At 34.1% G+C, this 16,388-nt stretch overlaps 1 protein-coding gene across 6 annotated transcripts in view; it reads left to right on the top strand.

Moving 5' to 3' along the window:
- The window catches only part of CNTN5 (contactin 5), a 613,743-nt gene that overhangs the window by 177,112 nt on the left and 420,243 nt on the right, over positions 1 to 16,388 (top strand). For 5 of the 6 annotated variants that reach the window (XM_027640131.1, XM_027640209.1, XM_027640473.1 and 2 more), the window contains one exon: positions 5,179 to 5,319. The exons of the other annotated variant lie outside the window; for it this stretch is intronic. The gene's annotated coding sequence lies outside the window, so the exon portion shown is untranslated. The remainder of the gene's footprint in view (positions 1 to 5,178; positions 5,320 to 16,388) is intronic. 6 annotated transcript variants of the gene reach the window in all.

Raw genomic sequence — 16,388 nt, 5'->3', positions numbered from 1 at the left:
CTGAACTTTATGATTTACTGGAAATGCTCACTAAAACCTTCATCTTTATTGACACTGGCTGCTGGTGACTTTTCACTTGCCAGTTCATATCTCCATAGTTTTCCTTCTAGAAAATGAACATTTACTTCTATTGCAAAAAAATCATGATACCCTGCAGACAACACCAGTGCTAGGTGTTACAGATATTACAGACATCATTATTATTGTTATTATAATGCAAGTGGGGGAAGAAGGACTATTCTGGCATAATGTCTTCCTCTTTATGAAGCCTGTAGATGGAAGGTATATGTCAGTAGGCAGTACAAAAATAATTGTGAATATCGAGACATCCTTTAAAGATGGACCTTTTGTTACATATTTATTATGAAATTATTTGTTTGAAAATATTGAGCTCCAGACTATATTCATATATTTGAAACAAATTCCTAGATTCGGAGGCTTTATAAAATTTTTCCTACTAGTCAAGTCCCTGAAAGACAGGGAAGAGGATCATCACTTGCCACTCACTTGTCACTGAAGGACTTGACTTTTAGTTTCTGAGTGGAATGATTTCCTTCTTAATTTAAGTTCAGAATTAGATTCAGTTTCCCTGGAGCTGGCCAAACTATTGCCCATCACAGAAGTACAGAAATGCTTTAACACTGCCGAATAAACTAGTAACAATCCTTGCCTGTGTTCCATTAAGGTATGTGTCATATGTTTTATTCTTATAAATTTTGATAATTTCAAAGCTGAAATTAAAGGATAATATGATATGGGGAAAATTGTTAACTCATGGAGTGTTTAAGCTCTGTTTCAAATTATCTTATCTTTAAAAGGGCTTGGGCTGAAATATGACCAGTAATGACCAGTACACTTGATAAGGTGTCTGAGGAGGAATTTCCTGCCATTAAGATGTATACATATGCTCTGTGTAATCTGTGAAGACTGTACAGTACCAGAAATAAACTGAAGCAGAAAAGTGGAAGAAAAATATCCTGAATGCAAAACATTTCACTAAGAATTTAAAAGCAGGGCTAAAACACCCATACACAGTGGGAATACTTGGGTTTTTTTACAGCAACATATTCTTCAGTGTAACATACAGTACGAGGCCTCCCAGAGGACATTTACGAACACAGTTGTCTTTGATCTTAATGAAATCTCTGCTTGCTGAGGACACTGCTATCTACCTTGCAGTCACCAGGTAGCCTGGTTGCACAGGAAGAACCTCTTGCCTGTAGTACAGACACAGATAGTGAGACCCCCTTTATCTGTCTAAGGATACCTGGAATTTCCCCTACTTCAGTGTAGGAGGTATTACACTTCTTAGAGAAGCTTCTTTCTTCCACACAGCTGATGTTGTCATGATAGGTTTTTGAAGTAGCTAGGGACTTTGAGCCCATTTGACATAGTGGGAAAGAGGCTAAACTATGTGGGAGGAAGGTCTGATTTGGCTGCTTCAAAAAAAAAGTGGAATTGCTGAATAGATAGGTGATCAAAAGGTAACTATTTTTCTGAACCATGGTACATCAGAAACAGTAGATTTGTTTAATAAATGTAGAGGGGTAAGTCAATTGCTAGGATATTTTAATGAAAAAATGAAGGATTTACCTTCATCACAGAATGAAATTTTAGCAGGGCATAACTTTCCTGTGGGAGGTCAAAAGCAGGAGAAAACTCTATATAACTCTATAGCTAACTACAACAGGTCTCAATCAGATGTCTCCCCAAATCTATTACCTCTATATTTGGCTCTCCTACCTTGCCCTTCCACAATATTTAATAGCTTTATAACTGCTTCCCCTTTCTAACATATAAAAATCCACTGATTCTTAAATGGTCATTAATGAGAATGTAATCTGTCTTGTCTGAGGTTCACTGGGAGATGGTATAGCCCTACAGTGAGCTATTCTTCACATTCCTCCTGCATAGCCTTTGTGAGGATACTGATTTTACATCTCTCTCCACTCTAATTTCCTGTTCGCTCTGTAGTATTGCATCTATTAGTCACAGAACGTTGGAAAGTATAAGACTCTGCAGTAGGAGTACTCTGAGGCTTACAAATAGCCATAGAAAGGTTCTAGACCTTTGGGTGTAATGGGCTGTAAAAGATGTGATTTATTGTTTCTTCCAGTTACTGAAACCTAATGTTCAACCTACCTTCTGTGGAATTCAGTGATCTGTAGATGTTTGTATTTTATAAATTGTTTGAATAAGTTGTGATTATTTTCCTTTTAGTGCATCATAATTCCATGTTAAAGTGCAAACTCTTTTCACAATTATTTTTTAACATTCAGTTCAAAATTGCAAATAATACAGATTTATTTTTATTTTAAAAATTATTTTTTAAAAATTAAATCTGTGACCATTAGTAGTGAAAACCCAGATGAATAATTTCTGTTCCTTCATGTTAAATCAGCCTAAAACTTAAATAAAAAATAAGATATTACCTTTGTTTATGGATAAACAGAGTAATAGCTTATATTATACACATCCAGATCATGGATATATACCTATGTAATTTATGCAAGAGAAAGAAACTTGAAGAAACAAAAAAGTTAATTTCAAACTATACTTAAGGTAAGGGATTTGGCAATATTACAAAAGACAATTTATACCTTTGTTTCTAATTTCCACTAAAAAATATAAACCCTAACATATATATATACACATATATATGAAAAACTACAGGATGACATAATTCTTAGGGGAATATCTTCCTTTCTCAGGTGTGGTTGTAAATTTTGCAGGCAAATGATTGATTATCCTAATAATATCTAGGAATTAGTTTCAAAAGGTGCTGTGAAAAAGTGAAATTTTTATGCTCAAGATATTTTTATGGCCAGAAAAGAAACTCATCTTGTATGTAAATTCAATAGTTTATTGTTAGTATAATTTAAATCCTGTCTACTTGAAGATTTATTAGATCATTTCTTATTATTACAGGAAAAAAAAAGAAATAAAAAATAACAAAAATGGTACTACCACGGAAGAAATTTCCATACACATATTCTTGATATTTAGCACTCTTGTCCTATTAAGGTTGATTTTCTAACTCCTAGATCTGAAGATTGGCTTAGTCATGGGGAGAGAGTACAGCTAGTTAATACATCCTTAGTCCTTCATGGGTACTCATGTGGATATTTTATTCCTTTTCATCTAAAACTCACATAGGGACATTTTTCTATGGTTGCCAACTTGCTCACAGCTTGATATTTGTTTACTGTTTTTCAAGTGCATGCTTCTTCTGGAATTACTAATTATGGTGCACTTTACATATGTTAGTTAGATGTTCTTTGTTCTCTTTGATGCCTGTAAAACTGATTTTGACAGCTCTTTACCTCATTTGCTGTCCATTAGTGTTTTGTTTATAGCCATTGGGTCTCCATGTGTCCTTGTGTCCTATTTCTTTCCATTGTGTGTCTGCCCCTCTCTACACTACATATTGTGTCTCATCATTCAAGGTCACTTTTGTCACACCACAGCTATATTCCTCTATGTTATGTTGTTTGTTAGAGTAATAAATATTTTATTATATACAGAAAAACTGCTTGTTACTACTACATAATGAAAATTGTACTCTAGAAAGACAAGCAAAAGCAAAATGAAATGGACATAGTTTCTTGGTCATTTCAAAATTTACTGCTTTCCATTGCTTCACAAATCTAAATGGCTACTGGACTGCAGACGTAGCTTTGAATCATTCAAGTAGTATGGGGTAGAGCTGTAATATCACTTAGGTAAATTCTTATCCATGAGGCTGGGCTACAAAAGGTTGATGAGAACAGCAGCAGAATTTCTCCCTTTTGCTGATTTTTTTTTTTTTTTTTAATATGCAATGTAAGTTAAAGCCACTCTCCAGCCCCTGAATTCATTGCCTTTCTAGGTAAAATTTTTAGTTGGAACTCTAAGGCTAATACAGTGAGGGAAGATTGTTCATAACTCTCAAGTGCATTAGCTATGAAACTGGTAGTTAATTCTACCACAGTGCTTTGGGAAGATGAACTTTGGGCATCTAATATGATTCCTGTCCATGACATAGACAGGTCTGACTAGGACGTTTAATTGACTTTTATTTATTTGTTTGTTTCTGTTTGACTACATCCAAAATTATTTAATAGATGTACTTCCTAGCTGCTGACTGTTTCCCAGGAAAATGGGTAAAGTAGAAAGTAATTTAGAACATGAAGACATTCTCCTCACTGCTTTAGTCAGAATGAAAGATTGAGAAAGTCAAAAGAAAAAGTGTTTGAGAACCTAATTCAGATTGGGTACAAGAAAATGAAAAAAGGAAGAGCTTTAAGATGATATAACTGTGTTAACTGCTTAGTTAATAAAGACTTCTGCAGGATAAAGACTGGTTTTCGGCCTTCATGTGAAAATTAATCCAAAAGCTCATGTAACATCACAACAGTAATTTTTTGGGATTTTTTTTTTATGGGGGTGAGGTTGGAGTTTTTCTTTGCTTTTCTAATTGAGGATGCTAACAATTGTTCAAGTTTTTTAAAACTGTTGTGATTTCTCCATTATTCGTTTAATTTATTGATTGAGTAGTTGAAACAAGTATTATTTTAAGGAAATCTTATGCTGTATTTTTTTAGGATAATAAGCTAAACGGTGGCACATGCCTCTAGCATAATAAGTAAATAAGTACTTTGAAAATGAAACAATCAACAAAATTGTTATTGCATGTTGTCTGGAAAAGGTCACTCCAAAAAAATAATACTATGAGAAAACATCTTTAGAAAAATTCTCATGAGGTAGTTTAAATTCAACAACAGAAATTCTTTTGTATTTCTCCCATTATAGATGAGTATACATAAACATAAAAGGCTGACAATGTAAAGTTGTAACTTTTCCATTTTTCCCAGTACTATCCTTTCTTTAAAGGCTGACAGATAATAAGGAACCTTTAATTTCTCTTGCTTTATTGTCGTTGTTGTAAGAAATAGCATTTTTTTATCCTCTTATGAACAACATAAAACAAAGCACTTTTGAATCCTGTTTCAATTCTGGAGCAAGACTGATATCTCAGATTAAATTCATAAAGCCAGCCAACGCTGCCATGTCATGTAAAGTTCAAGGAATGAAACATAAAGAGTCAAATGAACATATGTCTACACAGAAGAAGGTTTGAGAGATCTAAGACTTCAAATACAGCTCTACACATACATGTAACTTTTTTTTTCTCCACAGATTACTGAAGAGGAGTCCTATTACATTTTGATTCACCTCAGCTCCTGAGCATCATCAGTTTTCACTCATACAAGACCTATTCTGTGGAGATAATTTCTGTTTTGAAAGACAACTTCCCTACAGCCAATTTGGAGAGTTGAGGTAGTGGATGTTTAAACTAAACTCTTTTTGGGACATGTTTATGAACTTTATTGTTTACCTTTATTAGTTTATAAGGTTCAAATCAAACAGAGATGCTCTCAACAGCAATTTAAACTGAATAAACTTACAAATGGAACACAGATTAAAAAAACAAATCTAGTTTTATGGATAATATTGTTGTGTTCCTCATAATGAGTTAGTGGATGGTTTTGAAAGTGTCTACCACTCTTTGTAAATGTTTTTAAATAGTCACTGCAGTATACTCTTAACCTGAATGCACTGAATAGCTCTTTAAAAATCATTTTTGTCGCATGTTTAGTGGCATATAGTTAGCTCTGGAGATCTTTGCAGACAAGACACAAAGTCTATACTGCACTTCTAACCTCTCAGGTATTTCAGTATGACCTGGTCTAGTCCTTGAATATGGTGGGTTTGTTGCAGGAATCTGAAAGCACAATCACAAGGCAAACCTCGTGAAAGTCAAGGATAATGTCCCCTTTTAGAAGTCAAAGTTTGTTCCCAACTTATATTAAGTGTTTTGTGTAACTCAGTACATACTTTGCTAGAGTATTTGAAAAAATACAAATCTGTATTAATGAAGCAGTTGAACAAGAAAAGTGGTGTGCTCATTAAGAACCTGTTGATATACAAACCACTGTTATACAGCAGCTCCAGGTATGAGTAATTTGAATCTGATATTCATTATACAGATGAATGATGGTTATTCACTTTAAATTTATCATGAATATAGCCACAGATGAAAATAAGATGGAGTGAACATCTGTGGTTATCTGCTAACTGGTGTGATCTGTCATTTCATAGCTGAATGACTTATGATCATGTAGTTCAGAACACCTCTAATTAATTTTTGACTTGAGTCTTTATTCTCAACCTCAAACTATGGTTTATTAATGGGTTAATATAAAGAGCTTGCTATAGTGTAATTTGTGGCAGCTCATATTTGGAAGCGTTGCTGGATGTCAGGTATTTTACCTGCCTACCCAACTAATTGAGAATCATATCAGAAAACCAGAGAGCCATTGTAATGAATGAGACAGGCAGTGACCTCCAAACAGACATAACTGAATTAAAATCGGTGAACTTGATATGAGTAGATTCACAGTGTCATTTTAAATACAAAACAGTTTAACTCATTTTCTTGCTCTGGAAAATGTATTGTATCCACTAAATGCATAGGAAAGATTGGCAGGTGAATTTTATCTTTTTTTTTGTTTGTTTGTTTTTCTGTACGAGCCTTATAAGAATAGCAGATTTATTGAGGGATATTTCTTATATAAAAGATTTTGGCTCTGAGTGCATGCAAAGCATACATTCTGAAATCTAAGAGGTGTCTTCCTCAATATCTTTGAGGACCACAGGGTGATAGGAGGAGAGAAGAGAGGTTCTTTTCTCAAGATATAAATGCAAAATTATTCTTTCTCTTTCTTACCAAAGAACACAAAAGATAAGTTTAAGCCATAATTTTGTTTGAGCATTTAATTTTCCACAGATTTCTGTTTCTCAAAATAACTATTTTTAGGCTAAATAATTTTGTATACTGTATCAGAATTCTTTTAGTCTTTAGACTGGAGGCTTGTGGTATTCCAATTTTGATAAATAATTAGGACCACTTATGTAGATATTCTTCCTACATAAATCTATAATACCAAGTGACATAACAAACTTCTGTTCTGGCAGCCTTTGTGCCTGATGTTAGCTTCATCCTCTATTGCAAGAGAGCAGAACTAAATCTTGTGTCTGTTTCTTAAATCCATGTAGTTCATTCCTAATAAATGATAAAGTTCTCACTTATAGAAATTTCTATGTAAAAGATAATATAAATTTCCAGTGAAACACAAATTGCACTGTATTTTAATACATGTATATGATGGTTTAACCCCGCCCAGCAACCAAGCCTCATGCAGCAGCTTTCTCACTCCCCCACCAGCAAGATTAGGGAGAGAATCAGAAGGGTAAAAGCTAGAGAACTCACGAGTTCAGACGAAGACAGTTCAATAGGGAAAACAAAACCCATGTACAAAACCAAATAAAAACAGACTTAATTTCACTACTTCTTATGGGCAGATAGTTTTTTAGCAATCTCCAGGAGAGCAGGGCCCCATCAGGCATAATGTTTCCTTGGAAAGGCAACCACCATCACTCAAAAAGTTCCCCACTTCCTTCACCTTCCCCACAGTTTTAAATGCTGAGTATGATTTCATATGGTATGGAATATCCCTTTGTCCAGTTTGGGTCACCTGTCCTGACTGTGCCTTCTCCCAGACTCCCATGTCAGTATGGCAGTATGAAAAGCAGAAAATTGGCTCTGTGGAGTCTCTGACAATCAATAATAAAAACAGCTCTATATTATCAACCCTGTGTTCAGCACAAATCCAAAACACAGCCCTATACTAGCCACGGTGAAGAAAATTAACTCTACCCCAGCTGAAACCAGCACAACTTCCATAAACAGGAAAGATAATTTTGTATAATGTTATGCTTAAGGAGGAGCTGCTTATTTAATGGCAACGAATATACCCTCAAAACAATATCTTTGGTAGTCCATGTTCTCAGTGAAGAGGCTGAATAAGCACGAAGTGTGAAATAAAGCAGACTTAGGGAAAACACTAAGCTTCCATGCCTAGAGTCCCCTGAATTTTTTTCTCGTCTTTGAGGTCAAGGAATACTTTTATCTTTCCCTTCACAAAATGCAAAATATCTGCTTTTTTTCTTTTTTCCCCCTGAGATTCTGCTATTTCCCCTATTTCTATTTGTTCATTTCTGTGGATTTATCTTTTGTTGAATTTCTCAGGAATAAGGGTTACATACAAAACTGTTAAATCAGAATAGCTGGCACATGTCAAAGTCATTTTAAGTTAATCACTCAGATAAGTGGAGAACAACACAACAAAGCTTACATAAACAATAGAAATCTCTCATGTATATTTTTGAATAGGCCATGTCATTCTCTTTATAGTATCTATCTTTACCATAGATCTTGGCATAGTGATTAGATTTAATAGACCTGTTCAGAATTTTTCTTTCCAGTTTAGATGGAAAAAATTGCACTAGTTAGGAAAAACAATTCCTAAAATGGGTTGTATAGGGGGGTTTGTATATTGTTATTTTAGATGATCTGAAATTCTGACTGTTGTAACAGTGATGGACAGGAATAAAAGTAGCAGTGATTTGCAAAAATACAAATCTGCGATGCCTTTCAAACGTGAAGATATCAACAGTCTAACATTCTGACAAAGTAGAAGGACCTGACACAAATTAGTCGTTTTCTCTGTGTGTAGAATTTGACAATCCTTAAACGGCTCTTACTGGATAAAAGAAAACCAGAAAAATGACCTTTATCTTTGTCACCACTGCAAATCTTACTGTTCCACTGTTCCAGTGATGCATAGAGGTGGAGATAACGGAGATGAGTACAATAGACTTTTCCACAGACTGAGTTTTCCAGGTCATTTAATTCTCTCTAGTGTGTTCAGAACCTTTCCAACAGAGCTAATGATAACAGATTGCCACATTATCCTACTCATGGTGACCTGTTTGGGTACCTGCCAGAAATTCTACTCACTCAAAACTGTAGGCAAAAAAGAATGTTTGCTGACTTCATTTCTAATGCTTATTATAATTTATTCCAGGGGAAAAAAATATTGTATTATTGAGTGCTTCATGTGTTAAGTAATGATTCAATTATTTTGAAAATTGATACTTAACTCTGGGTTGCTGCTCTGCTGCAACTGGTTCAGAATTTTCCTTATGGCCTCTGGCCTTCTGCCAGGTTACGTTCCGTGGGGATCGTTCTCCCAGTCTAACAAGGTTGTTTTTTCAGCATATAACCAGCTAAAGCTATCCACACTAACTCTCTCCTTGCTAAAAAAGAAAGGTGATGAATGTAAAATTTTTCCTGGGATTTTTTTGTGTGATTACTTTTGGGCTCTGTAGGCTTAGAAAAGTGCAAAGGAGACAGTCTCACCACCTGTACATATTGTGGTTTTCAATCTCTTTATAATTTCATGATTAGGATACGATTTTTTTGTTCACGAAATTAATCACTTTGGATTTTACCCTGATTTTTTGTATCTCTAGCTTCACATAATTTTCTGAGAACCAGGAAGCTTGAAGTCACCTACACCATGTGTTTTTTACAATTAAATAAAAAGAGCCTGAATTTAATTATTAGTTAAAGAAATTTTGACTACTTGAATATTCAGTGTTTCGCCAATCCAATCAGAGCAAAACAATTTTCTTAAAGAGATTTTTCCTGGTAGTTCTGCTTTTGAGATAACTTGCTCTTGCATGTTACGTACCTAATTTTGAAGAGCTAAAGGCATCTAAAATTTTAAATGTTTACTGTTTCTGCAAACTCATTTCTAATCTTGTGTATTTGAAATTAAATATTTTATTTTGTATTGGGTTTTTTAAACTACATTTAAATTCCTGTAGAAATACTGGGTACATCATACTTTTCCCATATTAATGCATAAATCATGTTAAGGTAATACCAAAGGTTACTTTCTATATATCAATGACTCAGTTAGACTTTCCACATATAAGTATTTGTTTTCTAACTTAAGACTGTTGTTTAAGCTTACATTAAGCACGCAAGTCACCTGCATGCTTTACCTTGATTATAGAACTTTACCTTGATTATAGAACTAAAATACTAGAGGTGGAAAATGCCACCAAACCTATTTGGTATGTAATTGTTCTAATCAGAAAAGGTTTCTTTTGGAGTCTGTTTCACATATGAAGGGCTCAAATTTTGATAATACATCAAAAGTTTTGCCTTCTGGTTGCAAAGTGTATCAGTTCAGCCACTGCTTTGCTAGCAGCTGAATCATCTCATAGGAGTAACAACTTTCTTCTCAAGGTGCTGAGAGCAACATAGGCTAGAGAATCACAGGTAATAGGGTTAATAGAATCACACTATTTACAAAAATAAGGTTTGAACGGTTTGGGGCTTATATGACTGATATCTTGTTACGAATATGCATGGTTGTGCTCTGAGAAAATTAATCTTTTTAAGGCCTGAAATGACGACGTTGTTTCTCCCCTTTCCTAATTTTGCGTCTGCAATAGAAATAACTAGAATAGCCAAGGCTTTAGACACTGAACCCATTTATTTTAAGATTGCAATTGTATGTTTTTCCAAATTGCTTTAATTTTGTGATGAAAGCTTATATTTTGCTCCTGTGTAACTTTACAAAGTTTAAAGCACTGCAAAATTGAGACTTGATGTTAATATATTTTTTTAAAATGTCTTCAGATTAATTTCTGTAGTTCTGTTGTACTATGGTCCTGATATTAGTATAATTTTCAATAATACCGAGTACATAATTTAGTGGATTAAATTATGATATATATATTTACAGTTTACTACAGACTAATGACAATCTAATATGTAATATATTAATAGTGATTGACTACCTTCCGTTGTAGCAGAATAGGGAAAATAGAAATACTGTTTTAATTAATTACACATATGCAGGTTTCAGATGTCTTATAAATCTATCTCCCTACAAAAGATCTTAAGAAGAAAAAAATTTTATCCTAAGATAGTTACTTTGGCTCAGTTTGGCATTACAATGAAGCCTAACGAATGACAAATCGTTGTAAAATATGTGGTTCAGTTCTCTCCTTGCTTCCCTCTCCTCCCTGTAGCAGATCTATAGATTGTACAGTCAATACATCATTGGTTGATCCAGAGGAAGAGATTCTCTTTTGGTTTGTTTCATTTCATTTTAGTTTGGGGCTAAACCAATATACTAGATGTGAGGGGAAATTTCAAGGGAGTAAGACTTCTGCTTTCTGTGGCAGCTTGCTATCAGATTGGTTTTGCAATCACACTAAGCCATAAAGCATACCTTAATTTTTGAAGCAGATAAGATTTCTGCACTGATATAATAGCATCAAAAATCCCAGCATGAACAGGAGTGAACTGCATGCACAACCACTCCACTGAGAGTGCCACTTCCAACTGCTGAAGGATTAACTATTGTAAAACTAAGTGGGGTAGGACCATCCCCCACTTTAGGTCTGATTTGAGGAGGCACCATGCATGTCATGAAAGCAGCAATGGGTCAAACCTGTCAAAACCATTGAGATCCAAGAAGAATTCATTGTTTGTTAAAAACAGGTCTAAAATTTCCATAAAGACCAAAATATATGTACTTTCCACATGGTGAATGTGGAAGTCCAGTCTCAAACCTGGCTGTATGAGACTGTGCCCATTGCACTGCTGTCTTCTAGCAGCCAGGCTGAGATTAGCTAAAAGGCAGCCACTCATTCTCAGTGGGGGCAGATACAGGAAGATGGAATCTGGGGAAGATGTCACACAAATGCCCATCCTTTTCTAAGAAATGAGCAGGAGGAAGTCTTACATTTTTAGCTACATGTACTTTGTGAGGACTGGATGCAAATTTTCAAAGTGACAAGCATTTGAATCTTGAAGACAGCTCATTGACCATGCCTTTCCAGATGTAATATAACTATCACCATCTTAGATGGAATTCATAAATTTGACTGATAGTCAGCTGTGGAAATACCCAAACTAGAGGTAATTTTGGAAGATGCCTGTATTATTCATAATTTTTTTCAGCATAGAAAATTTAGAAAACTTTTGAATTGAAATTGATAATAAAAGGCCATTGAAAGAACTAAAGTCTTGTGTAGAATTTTCATTATATAATTTATAAAGGCATGTTTTAGAATAACTAGCTTCATATACCATACGTGTTTCTGTTTTAATATTATATTTATATGTATTTCAAGTTTTCAGAAGTATTTGGAAAATGCATGCCTATAATTGTTCTATCTTCCTAAACTTGAAAAAAAACCTACTAAAATGCCAAAAAGATGCTGCCTTACACATGACTAGAAGGAGTGACAGAGGCTGTCAACATACTTTGATTTTGTCTCGTGTTTTCAAACCATTCATATCTCAAGTGTTGCAGAGGTATGTTGTAGAGAAGAGGTCTTAGCAAATGAGATATATTTCTGTCTTTTGCAATGCTTTTAAAAAATAGTGTCAAATCCGTAGCCTCACACAAGAAGAAAAGCTTTACATAGTATAACAGCGACACTCTAATAATAAGCATATTTAAATATCCTTAATATGCAGCACAACTACTTTATCAGCACTTTTGTGGAGGAAAATTATTACTTCTGCTTTGATAGGACGAGAAAAAAAAAGTCAGTATTATTTGTTGTCACTGTACTAATTATTGGTATTTGTTCCTTATAGCAGGAGTATATTTCTTATTTAAAGCCCTCAGAATGCAAGCTATCTTTATCCTTTTATTCACATATTCAGTGGGGTTCCCAAAGAAAATTTGTAACTAATTCCTTCAAATTCATATGAACATTTTTATTGTCTTTATCTAATATTTGATACTGATAGAAATGAATGTAAAATGTTTAATGACATTTTACAAGCACTGTCTTATCAAGTTTGTCATTACCACCTGACACAAGCAATTTTAGAAGTCAACAGTCTCATTAGTTAATGAATTTGGCAGACACACACAATTAGCTTTTACCTTGGTTTTCATGTCTTTTTATTAGATTGTGTGGGAGCTCTTTGAAAGCATAGACTTTATATTTATTGACCGTGCAACTGTAAAATAATTTCTTATGACTGATGTTTGCTGGTATTTTCTATCACATGAAATAAACTACATAGTTACCAAATCTGGTAAACTGAAGTAGCTCTGTATAAAATGCAAAGTTCATAAAATCATGGTGTTCAGATAAAATAAGGACCTTGGACAGTCTCCAGTGCAATACCTTTCTCATGGCAGATCATCAGACCAAGCTGCTTAGGTCTTCACACAGTTCGGTCTTGAAATCATCCAATGATGAAAACTGTATAGCCTTTCTCAGGTTGTGTCACTGCCTGTCTGTTCCAATGGTGAAACAGCTTTTCCCTATATTCAGATGAACCTCTCACATTTCAATTTATACTTTTTGTCTGTTATCTTTCCAGCATGTGTGGCTTTGAAGGGCCTGGCTATGTGTTCTCAGCAACTGCCTCATGGCACTGGGGTCTGCTGTTAGTTCTACCCAAGGCCGTCTCTGCTCTACACTGAACAAATGCAGCTCCCCCAGATTCTCCTTAAGGGGCAAGTGCTCCAACCTCACCATCTTGATGACATAGCTTGTATTCCCACTAGTTAGTTGCTGTCTTTCTTGTACAGAGTTACCCAAAACTGGACAGTGTTCTAGACATGAAAGTTCTCAGAAAAGTGGGAAATTGGGCATTTTCATCTTCATAAGAAAAAATTCAGAGAAAGATTTCTTTTCTGAGTTGAGAACAACTTTAATTTATGGGAGCATGAATCAGACTGTTGCTGACGTATAAAAAGCAAACACAGGCATCCAAAGGGATGAGAATTTTTTTTCTGAAAGAGAATAATGTTTACCTCCTCTTAATAATTCCTGAATTCAGAAGCATTAGAGGGAGATAAAAGATAAGGCAAGAACATCACTGATCCTATGAAAACAAATGTTTTCATAGGAGAATTCTTCAGTTGCTTCTTCTGGTGATATTTACACAGCAACAGTTTCCTCTAAACCTTATATTCTCTATTCAAGAGAGAGAGGTCAAAAGGAAACAACTTTTACTGATATGATATCCCTGTTTACTTCCTTTAATATTGGTGAGAACTCTCCCAGTTCCAACTCCAAAACGTAATAGCTAAATGGAACTGTTCCACTCACGCAGGTTGACACCAGGTGCTTGTGCACATCTCTGCTTTCCCAGGAAACCAGGCTTTGCTCAGACCAAGACCATGACAGTCATCAAAGTAGGAGATTTCAAGACAAGGAACATATTGAAGAACTCCTTAAAAAACTGATAGAAATTAACTTTCTATGAGTGATTTGGCAAAAGGAAAATATAGTTTTACACATCAGTCCCAAGTTAATTATCTTTTTTTTCCTTTTACACCTTTTTATTGTTTTTGTCTCTTATGAGACACATTTAATAATGTATAATTTATTGTTATTGTTATTTTAATAATGCATAATTTATTGTTATTGTTATTGTTGCTCAACTTTTGCTATTAGTTCATGGCTTTATCTCCTGTTTAATCATTGTATATGGTGGGGCTGTGCTTTCCTGCTTTTTGATTCTAAAAAATATAGAAGTTGGGGCTGCTCACTGCACTCCTTTTAGTGGCAAAAACAAAAAAGATATATATACAGAGGAAAAACATGTATTATCCTAGTGGAAGTATCTGAGAAAGGGAAATATTTATAGAGTGATTTCTCTTAGGTTTATTTCTAGCCAGAAAGGGAGAACAGTGGTACTTTATGAGAAAAAAGAGTTACAATCAATAGATCTTGTGAATAAGTGATTATACTCTTTTTTATTATTATTTTTTAAGGAACTTTAAAAACTTGGACTGTCTCTTTTATGTTAAAAACAAAGTGTGTAGTCTTTTAGATTTAAAGTTGAAAGTTTTTTTATTTTAAATGAAACTTGTATTTCAACTTTTATTGTAAAGCAAATAGAGGAAAAGTAGTTTTTTAGTACTTGATTTCTTTTACTTCAAATTCTGTTCAATTAATTCTTAATTTAAAATGAAAGAGGGCCACAGTTTTCCTAAAATATTGCTGGAAATTCTAAGATTTAAGTTCTTGAAACACAAAAAATCAAATTTAATTTTAGTCCTATTACCACAAGCGTATTATACTTGAATATTCATTTAAATATCATCCCAGTTCAGATGCCACATTTAGTGATTTATTTATTTGTAAATGGCAAGTGAAATTTGGAGTCTGCATTAATTTAAGAAAAAGAGCAAGTAAATTAGTTATCACTCAGAATATTCTGACGTGATATATGTGATAAAGAATTGACACCTAGTTAGATGAAAAAAAATGTTTTGACTACAAGGTCTCAACATTAATAGTGAAAGAAATAACTGATTTATTTAATAAATAATGTAATGTGGAAGGAAGCATATAGGAAGGAAGAATAGTCTGGATGGAAATGTTATCTTGTGGGCTCCATATGTTCTGGATTTCAAGAGGGATTTTCTGTGACTGAATGCAATAAAGTGGGATTCTTGAATATTGTAAACCAAGGATTTTGACAGAGATTCTATGCCCATTTTTGCCAGACTTTCAAAGCCACTGTCCTTCAAGAAAGCTCTTTCACTAATGGAAAATGAAAATAAATCTCAGCATAACTTTTTCATGCAGTAAGTGCATAAAAGTGATATGTTAACCTATTTAAAGTACAAGGAATCTTTTACAGAATTTATACTTGGAATTGTTTATGAGGACTAGGCAGGCAATATAAAAATAAATTTAGGTAATCAACTATTTCTAGAAAATAAAATGCGGTAGCTAAATGTTGTAATAGTAATCCTAGTTAGCGTTTGAGATGTTTTATGCAGCAAAATTTCGTTTCCAGAATTAGATACTAAAACTCTTTCACCCCAAGTTAGTTAGTTTAAACCAAAGCCCTTGATTTGTGCAAACTTACAAAGTTTCAAGACACCTAAGTATAAGGGGAACAGAACAGCACTACGAACATCAGTAATTCCATAGCAAAACTTACTTTGAACTGAGAGAAAACTTTGTTTAGTTTTCTGTCATGAAGGTGAGATAAACATTTGTTTTATTTTTTTAAAGTGAAAGAAATCTTTTTATTTTCAAGTTTAGGAAAAGAAAGGTGGTGGAACATCACAATTTCTACTTGTAAACTGGATACCTCTTCAATAACATAATTGACTGGACTCTGCAGCATGGGAAAATACATTCTTTTCATCCAGATTCACTTACCTATTTCCCTATAGGGATAACATCCTATTATGAAGAAGTTGCTAAAGTCATAAACGGGGTGGATATAGCTAATTCTTCTTTAGGCAAATCTTCACTTCTTCTCATATTTATTCTGGACATTTAGCAAAGGTAAAATTGGCTATCTAAACTTCCGTAAATATCTCTGAGCTCACTTGCAGTGCTATCCTCTCAGCATTTCTCTTGTATATGTAGTACTTTGATGTACCTGTATTTGTCTCATCCCTCAAGAATTTATATGTATTTCT

Source organism: Corapipo altera, unplaced genomic scaffold, assembly GCF_003945725.1.
Source record: "Corapipo altera isolate COAL_440 unplaced genomic scaffold, ASM394572v1 0, whole genome shotgun sequence".
Classification (NCBI taxonomy): Eukaryota; Metazoa; Chordata; class Aves; order Passeriformes; family Pipridae; genus Corapipo; species Corapipo altera.
Note: the sequence above shows the minus strand (reverse complement) of the source record. Positions and strands in the feature narration are given on the sequence as shown.